This window comes from Elephantulus edwardii, unplaced genomic scaffold (genome assembly GCF_000299155.1).
Source record: "Elephantulus edwardii isolate Elephantulus edwardi_28Jun2011 unplaced genomic scaffold, EleEdw1.0 scaffold00211, whole genome shotgun sequence".
NCBI classification, from domain to species: domain Eukaryota; kingdom Metazoa; phylum Chordata; class Mammalia; order Macroscelidea; family Macroscelididae; genus Elephantulus; species Elephantulus edwardii.
The window spans coordinates 3,041,175-3,050,420 of record NW_006399961.1 but is presented as its reverse complement, the minus strand read 5'-3'; the positions used below and the strand labels follow the sequence as shown (position 1 = coordinate 3,050,420).

The window sequence follows — 9,246 nt, the reverse complement described above, 5'->3', positions numbered from 1 at the left end:
AAAAAAAAAGAGAGTGCAGTGCAAGCATAAGTTTTATATGCACTAGGAAACGAAACAAAACAAATAAAGTGTCTAATTTTCTAGCAAAAAAAAAATTGCTCGTGTGTATGTTTTAGTTTAGATATTTTCTTTGAGTTATTTTCAAATTTATTTTCAGGTTAAGATGTGTGAAGTTTTGACAGTTACGTAGGATAAAGTCTAACATATTAACCAAATGGGGAAAATATGTTCTAATATACTGTGAAGCAATGGTCCAGTAAAATTCTTTACTAATTTACTCCTGTTGAAAGTACATGGAATTGTTGTTGTAGTTATGTGCCATTTAGCCTGCCACGAGTTTTGGTGATCCTATGTACAACGGCTCTGGACCCTGCTCTATCCTGTGCCCATTTCACTGACTCTGACACACCCTATGCCCATTATCCCAGTCACTGGGATCTCCTCTGGGATCTTCCTCTCCTGCGCTGTCCCTCCACCCTTCCAAGCATGATGTCCTTCTCCAAGGACTGGTGCCTCCTGGCCACATGCCCAGTAGTTTTTACTTTACCTGATCTGGTGTAAAGGGATATTTAATTATTTTCATTTCCATCTCTCTTATTATGTAAAAAAATATTAAGTTCCTTTTCTCCATCCATTTATTTGGTTTTGTTTCCTTATAACAGTGAGAAAGAAAAATAAAGCTAGCTGCCATTGATTCAGTTCTGATGTATGTTAGCTCTATATGCATTAGAATAGAATTGTGCTTCATAAGATTTTTCTCTTAAAAAAAGATTTATTGGATATTTGGTGAAAAGTTTACATGACAAATTAGGTTCCTTTTGATAATCTCCACACAAATCCAGTGGCATTAGTTATATTTACTGTATATGTGAACATTCATTTTTGGTTTTTTTATTAATTTTAATGAAAGTTTACAGAAACTTATTGTTTCCAGTTATTCATTGTTGCACTTTTCTCCCTGTCCACCCCTCCCCCTCAATTTACTCTTCTTGAAAAGTAAAAGAAAAACTCTTTCATTGTTTTACAGTCCCTCCCCACAAGTCCATTCTACTGTGCAGCCTTCATTCTGGATTCCTATCATAACAATAATACCCATGCATATGTCCTATTAAACAGTGAACATTCATTTTAATTGTGCTCTATTCCATTTCCAGTACTCCAGTTTCTCTGCCCCTTTACCTTTTCATCTTTGCCTTTGGTTTTTATGTAGATGGTTTTTAACTAGGCTGCAGATCTTTCAGATTATGTCCTTCATTTTGTGTACTTTTTACTTAAAGGTCTCTCAGGTGATAGCTTTGGCTCTAGGTTTAAAGAACGTTTCGAGACAATAGTCCAAGGGAGCCCTCCATTCTCCTCTGTTTCAGTTTGTCTGTTGCTGTTTTTTGAACAAGAATTTGAATTTTATTTCACGTATTTCTCCCCTTTGATCCGTTATGGACACACAATGGCTGTAACAATGGCTTTGAGCACAGCAGAGTCACGAGGACAGGGCAGGATAGGATAAGGTTCAAATCTGTTGTTCCCTGTGAGTCATAGTTGATCCCACGGCATCTAACAATATGTGTGACCCAGGTCAGAACAATTAGTGGGACAAACAGGAACCATGGTTTCTTTTTAAAAAAAAATTATTAATTTTAATGAAAGTTTACAGAGACTTTGGATTTCCATTCATTTATCGTTGCACATTTCTCCCTGCCCACCCCCTGCCCCAGTACACTCTTCTCTTTGAAAAGTAAAAGAAAAATTCTTCCATTGTTTTACAATCTCTCCCCCCAGGTCCATTCCACTCTGCAGCCTTTGCTCTGGACTCCTGTTATGATAATAATACCAAATCACATATCCCTTTTAAACCGTTTTCTCCCTCATCTCTTTCAATGCAGTATACATTCTTTATCCTGTCTTTCTCAGTCTTACCCAACCCCAATGCCAGCCCTGTTTCAGGGTGAATATAGTTGTGGGTCATGTAGACTTGTTTCTTCTCTGAGCTTTTAGTTACCTTTTTGCTGTGACAATGGGCTTGAGCATGGCAGAGATAGTGATAGTGGTGCAGGACAGATCTAGATTTCAATCTGTTGTTCATAGGGTTGCATGAGTCATGGTCAATTCCATGGCATGTAACACAAAACTTACTGCTTTGCTTCTGGGAAGTAGAGATGCTTGGATATGCCCCAGATGGATATTCACAAGGTTTTAAGACACCAGATACTACTTATTTCAATAGGATGGAGATCCTGAGTTTTGTGAATTATGTGATATCAGTTGATTGAATTATTCCATGAGACTATGGTCGTAAGCTTTCAAAACCGTGTAACTAATCTTTAGTGAGATCATATCTATGGAGCATGCCTATTTGTATCTCTAACAAATATGGAGCCAGCATGCTCCTTTGAGGCAAAGAAGATAAAGCTTCGCCTTACGTACTTCAAGCATGTTGCTAGGAGAAGCTATTCCTTGGAGAGGCATCATGCTGGGAAAGGTGGAGGGTCTGAGAAGGAGAAGAGTCTTAACCAGGTGGGTTGATGCAGTTACACCATAATGGACTCTAGTGTGCCAGGAAGTGTGAGAATGGCACAGGATCGGACAGGGTTCATATCTGTTGTTCATATAGAGTCGTTACTTCTTGATGGCATCTAACAACATCAGCATCAACCTATCATATACAGAGGCTTTCTGAAAATGAGGATATCATTAATATCACATGCAAGCAAAATACTACTGAAGATCATTTAAAAATTACTAGAATAAGACATAGATATAGAAGTGCCAGAAGATTAAGCTGGATTTAGACTAGACTGTGACACCAAGGATATCATTGATGATATTAGGTGGATCCTGGCTGAAAGCAGATACGAAAAGAAAATTGCCTATTCATGTTCTATTTACTATGCACAGACATTTGACTGCGTGGACCTTAGCCAACTGACTAATAATAACACACTTAGTACCAGCAGTCAGATCAGGAGAGTATTACACTAGGAAAGTCTGCATCAGGGACCTCTCCATATTATTGGGGAGCAATGGTGTTACTCTGAGGACTAAGGTGTGCCTAATTCAGTTAATAATAATTTTAATCACTTGCTACGCTGCTGAGACTAGGCCATGACAGAAGAATTGGTGCCTTTGCACTGTGTGGTTGGAGAAGAGTACTGAATATCCCATGGACTGTCCAAAAGAACTAAATTCTATGTCTTGAAGAATGTGCAGCCAGAGTGCTCCTTAGAGGCAAAGATGATAAAGTTTCATTTCACATACTTTAGGCATTTTGCTAAAAGAAGCTATTCCTGGAGAGAGACATCATGCTTATGAAGGTGGGGGAGTTGACACAGTGGCTGGAGCAATGGACTCAAGTGTGTCAGAGATTGTGAGGATAGCAAAGGTCAGGGTTCAGGTCTGTTGTTCATAAGGTCACTCTGAGTCATACTTGACTGGATGGTACCTAACAACAACAACAACTGAAAATGACAATTTAAAGTATTTATTGATGATGCTTAAGGACTATAACCATCAGTATAGACTACACCTCCCCATGAAGAAAACAGAAATTAGTATAACCAGAATAATAAACAACGTCACAATGAATAAAGAAGATGGATGCTGTCAAGTATTTAATTTTACTTGGCTCCACAGTCGATTCTTGGAGAAAAGTCAGTTAGGGAATCAGATGAGTATTGCAGTGGGAAAACCTGACACTGCCAAGGACCTCATAAAATGCTGATAAGCAAGGGCATCACTCTGAAGACTAAGGTGCTCCTCCTCAAACCCTGGTATCTTCAGACACTTTATATGCATGTGAAAATTGGGCAAAAATTGAGGAAGATTGAAGAACTGATACCTCTGAATTGTGATATTGGTGAAGAAAGTTGAATGTGTCATGAACTGCCAAAATAGCAAACTGTTTTGAAAGAAATATAACTAAAATACTCTTTACACATAGTGATGGCTGGAGGATAGGTTGAAAATGTCAACAACTTCATCTTATTTGGATCCACAATTAATGCTCTTGATTATTCCAGCAGCCAGGAAATAAGGAGACATATTGCACTGGGAAAATCTGCAGTTAGGGTCCTCACTACATTATTGAGGAGTAATGATATCATTTTGAGGACTAAGGTGCATCTGATTTGGGCCATAGTCTTTCAGATCATTGCTGTGCATCTAAGCATTGGAAATGAATAAGAATGATAGAAGAATTGATGTTTTTGAGCTGTGGTGTTGGAGAAGAGCACTGAACATCCCATGGACATCCAAAAGAACAAACAGATACGTCTTGGAGAGGATGCAGCCTGAGTGTTCTCTGGAGGCAGGAATGATGAGGCTCTTCTAGGAAGGGGTTATTCCTTGGAAAGGAACATGATGCTTGAAAGAGTAGAGGGCTGGCGAAGGAGAGGAAGACCCTCACAGGTAGAATGGCATGGTAACTGCTTCAGTGGGGTCTTGTGTGTCTGGAAGTGTGATGATGGCACAGGATAGGTCAAAGTCAGATCTGTTGTTCATAGCGTCACTAAAAGCAGGACTCAACTTAACGGCACCTAACAACCACAAAGCAAGGATGCGGAGATGTCATCTCATGTATTTTGGATATGTTAGTAGGAGGAGCCCCTCACAGAGAATGACACAAGACTGGACATTGCCTTATTCTGTTGTATGTTGGGCCACTTTGAATTGGAGCATCTGAGCAGTTATCTAACCACAGCAACACAGGAATGTCTGTCTGCACTCACCTGTGTACACACCTGTACCGGCTAATATATCAAGATGCCTAAACTCATCTTCATGTCCATTGAACACTCATTTTATCTTTTGATTGAGCTGTGAGCCCTGCATCCACATGTTACTAAGGGGTTAGCAAAATAAGTAAATTTTAAAAACCCAAAACCTCTGAGATCTAAAGGAGTCCTGATAACATGTGGTAGGCTGGATAGTAGGCTGCTAAGAAGAGGTCGTCAGGTTGAACTCACTACCACACTAGGGATACATAGATTGTCAGCTCCAGCTAAGAGTTACAGTCTCAGAAACGAGGACAGTGGGTTTGGTTTTAGTTTTTATGACTCAAAGTATACTTATCCTTCCCCTGTTCCTCACCTTGGTAACCACCAATGAGCTTTGGTCTCGGTCTCTATACCTAATCTTATTTCCTTGTAAAAGACGGATCATAAACTATTTGTCCTTGTGTGCTTGGCATATTTGAGCACTATGCCCTCCAAGTCCATTCCTTTTTAGTATGTTCTGCAGAATAACCGTTATTGTTTGTAGTTACACAGTCTTCCGTAGCATGCATGGATACACCACAATTTGCTTATCCACACATCTATTTACTATTTGTGTAAAACAGCACCAACATTGGTGCGCATTTATCTGCCCGTACCATTATTTTGAGGTCACTTGGACATACTGTGGGGGAGCTCTGGTGCCTTGGTGGTAAGGAGTGTCACTGACAACTCAAAGCCCCACAGCTCAAATCCACCAGCTGCTCCAGGGGAGAGAGATGGACAGTCTCCTCCAATGTGATTTGCAGCTTCTGAAAGGGTCAGCTATGAGCAGGTTCTGACTTGATGACACATAACAGCAACACAACAACAGTATGACATACTTTAGGCATATTGTCAAGTGAAGCCTGTCTTTGGAAAAGGATGTCATGCTTGGAAAAGTAGAGTCAGCAAAGGAGAGGAAGACCCTCAGTGAGGTGGCGTGTAACAGTGACTGCAGCCAGGGACATATGCGAGATTATGAGGACGGTGCAGGATTGAGCAGGGTGTTGGTCTGTTGTACCCAGGGTTGCTATGGCCACAGCTGACTTAACAGTATATAATAATAATAATAATAGTAATAGTAATACCTCCAGGTATTAAAAAAAGTTCATAGGGTCACTATGAGTCACCTACGACTCGATGGCATTTAACAACAACAGCATAGAGAGAGCTCATTTGGGCTAATGGACACAAAGTGACACTACCAAGCGAAGGGTGGGTGATTTTAATCTGCATCCCTCAGGCCTGTTTTTAGTTGTTTTTAGTCCAACATTCTTCTAGATGGTATAGCACTGGTCTGTCGATTTGCTGTACTGTGATAACTCATGGTGGCTGTGAAGCTGAACACTGTGACCCTAATGTGCTAAATGAGATATTGGTCACCCATGGCCGACAGTGTTTGGCGGAGCTCCCCGACTAAAACAAGCTTGGAAACAGGAGTGGCATCCACTTCTGAAATAGCTTGCCTCCAGAAATCCTATGAACTTGGAGAAAGGATGAAAGTTTGGGTTGGGTTTTCACTAAGATATATAACTAGTAGTAGGGTTGCTGGATCAAAGGATAATTCTGTGTGTGTTTGGGGTTTGCTGGGGTTTTTCTATTTATTCATTCATTCATTTTTTAAGAGAATGCCTAACCATTTTCCATACTGATAATACCATTTTACACTCCCACCAGCAATGGATATGGATTTCAATCTCTCCTTATCTTTCTTCACATTTGTCATTATCTGGCTGATGTGTGTGTGTGTGTGTAATAATGCCACTTTATCTGAGGTAAGATGATATCTCATTGTAGTATTGATTTCTGTCTCTGTGGGGAGACGTCCATGAGAGAGAAAGATGAATCTCCTGCCCTGTGATTTACAGCCTCTGAAAACCTCATAGAGGGTCAGCTATGAGTCAGTTCTGATTCAACAGCCATGAGTCAGTCAATCAAGACAGATCTGGTGGCCCACTATCTGGTTAAAGACTAAGGTGTGCCTAATTCAAGCCATCATCTTTTCAATTACTTCCCATATAATCTGAGGATAGGACAATTAATAAGGATGATAGAAGAAGAATCAATGACTGAGTTGTGGTGATGGGAAAAGAGTACTACCAAAAGAATAAATGATCTGTTTTAGAGGAAGTGCAACCAAAGTGCTCCTTAGAGTCAAGGATGGTAAGACTTCCTCTCAACACGTTAGGAATAGGAAGACCAGTCCTCGGAAAAGGACATTATGTTGGGGAAGGTGAAGGACTAGAGAAAGACAGGAAAACCTCGAACAAGATGGGTTGACACAGTCACTGTTAGAATGACTCTAAGCAAATCAGAGATGGTGAAGATAGCAAAAGATGAGGTAAGATTCAGATCTGTTGTTTATAGGGTCGATATGAATCATAGTTGAATTGGTGGTACCTAACAACAAAACACAGAGTCATTGTACCTAAAAGAATTGGCAGACATAGAAGAAATTAATAAAACAGCACATGATCAAGAGGCAATGGTGATGAAGGAGGACATTCAGGCTGCTTTGAAGGAATTGGCAAGAAACATGCCCCCAGGAATTAATGGAATATCAAATGACATATTTCAACAATATATGCTTTCTTGGACGTGTTCACCAGATTGTGTCAAGAAATCTAGAGGACAACTACCAGGCCAACTGAGTGGAAGAGATCCATATTTATTCCCATTCCAAAAAAATGTGATCCAACAGAGTGTGGAGATTATCGAACAATACCATGCAAGCAAAATTCTTTTGAAGATTATCCAAAAACTACTGGAATAGCACATCAATAGAGAACTACCAGAAATGTAAACTGAGTTGAGAAGAGGTGGTGACAATAGAGACATAATTGCAAATGTCAGATGGATCTTGTCTGAAAGCAGAGTACCACAGGAATATCTATCTGTATTTCATTGACTATAGAAAGTCATTTGACGATGTGGATCATAACAAATTGTGGCTAATCTTGAGAAGAATGGGAATCCCTGAGCACTTGATTGTGCTTATGTGAAACCTGTACTCGGATCAGGAAGCAATCCTCAGAACACAGCAAGAAAACACTGCATGGTTCAAAATTGGAAAAGAATGCATCAAGAATGTCTCTTGTCTCCAGACCTTTTCTTTATTCTTCTTTTTTTTTTTACTGCCTTTTGATTAGGTATTTATTTAAAATAAGCTAACCCAGTGGAGGATTTGAATTTATGCTGCAGGCTTCTTTCCCTCTGTGGCAGGTTTCTTTTTGATGGTTGTAGGCTTCTTTCCCACTGCAGCCTTCTTAGGCTGCTTCTTCACATCAACAGCAGATTTCTTTGCTCCTTTCTTCCCCACCACAGGCTTCTCGCCTGGAGAAGTCCCCTTCTTAACAGATCTGCCCTCCAGTGTGTTAGCTCCTTAGCCGCCCGGAGTTTGATTCCTGGCCTGGCGAAGAATGGTGTTTTGGTGCATGATCTTTGCATATGGATTAAGCTTCAACAGGATTCTCAGATTTTTCAGTGGGTTCTTCTTCAAGACTCTGTGATGAATCTTCTTGCGTGGTGTTCGGAGGGCCCGCTGAATCTCTGGGCTTTTCAAGATTCTGCTGAGGTCTGTATTCATCATTTTGTGCATGGGAAGTTTGTAGTTGCTCTTGAGGAAAGCAGCTTTCCCCAAGTGCCATACAGCTCATCTAACTTTGGTAAAGCACTTTCAGTCCAAACGCAGAATCAGCCCACATGCCCACCAGGAGCAAGTTTCAAAATGTTCAGTTTGCTTACATTAAGCAGAGTAATTCCAGGGATATTTCTGAAGGCCTTGATGATACCATTATCTTCGTTATAGATAACACATGGTCCCCTACACTGGATGTGACGTTGATTTCTCATTTTACCTTTGCCAGCTCTCATTCGCTGGGAGGCATAGACCTTTTTTATATCATTCCAGGCCTTAAGTTTCTTAAGAAACAGGACAGCCTCCTTGGTCTTCTTGTAGCCCTCAACTTTATCTTCAACCACCAAAGGAAGCTCAAGAACTTCCTCAATACGATGACCTTTTGACATGACCAGCGCTGGCAAGGCCGAGGCAGCCAGAGCAGAGCAGATGGCATAGCACTTCTGAGTTGTGTTCACTCTAAGGTGCCAATGCCACTAGGTTTTGGTTGGTGCAAACATGTGGCCTCCACGACACATATTTCCAAAAGCACCTTGGCCAGAGCGATGAGTCCCACCACCTCTAACTCGGGGAATTCAAGACACAGCTCTACCAGTACCCCAAAGATGTCAGCAGCTGTGATGATAGTGAAAGGTAGGGCAGGGTTTTGAGCTTATTGCATAAGGTATCTATGGGTAATAGAGGATTTGATGTCACATGACAACACAACTGTAGCTGTGAAAACCTTTTCATGTTTGTTAGCTGCTTGAATGTCTACTTCTGTGAAGATTCTGTTCATGTCCTTGGCCCAATTTGTGATTGGGTTGTTTATCATTTAGCAATTCAGTCATTATTGTTTTCTACGGATCTTAGAGATTAGAC

The 9,246-nt window shown here is 40.6% G+C and overlaps 1 protein-coding gene and 1 pseudogene across 1 annotated transcript in view; one reads left to right on the top strand and one right to left on the bottom strand.

The window, feature by feature from the left end:
- The window catches only part of RFX4 (regulatory factor X, 4 (influences HLA class II expression)), a 292,151-nt gene that overhangs the window by 67,108 nt on the left and 215,797 nt on the right, over positions 1 to 9,246 (top strand). The gene's annotated exons all lie outside the window — the stretch shown is intronic.
- Positions 7,939 to 8,984, bottom strand: LOC102846593 (annotated as a pseudogene).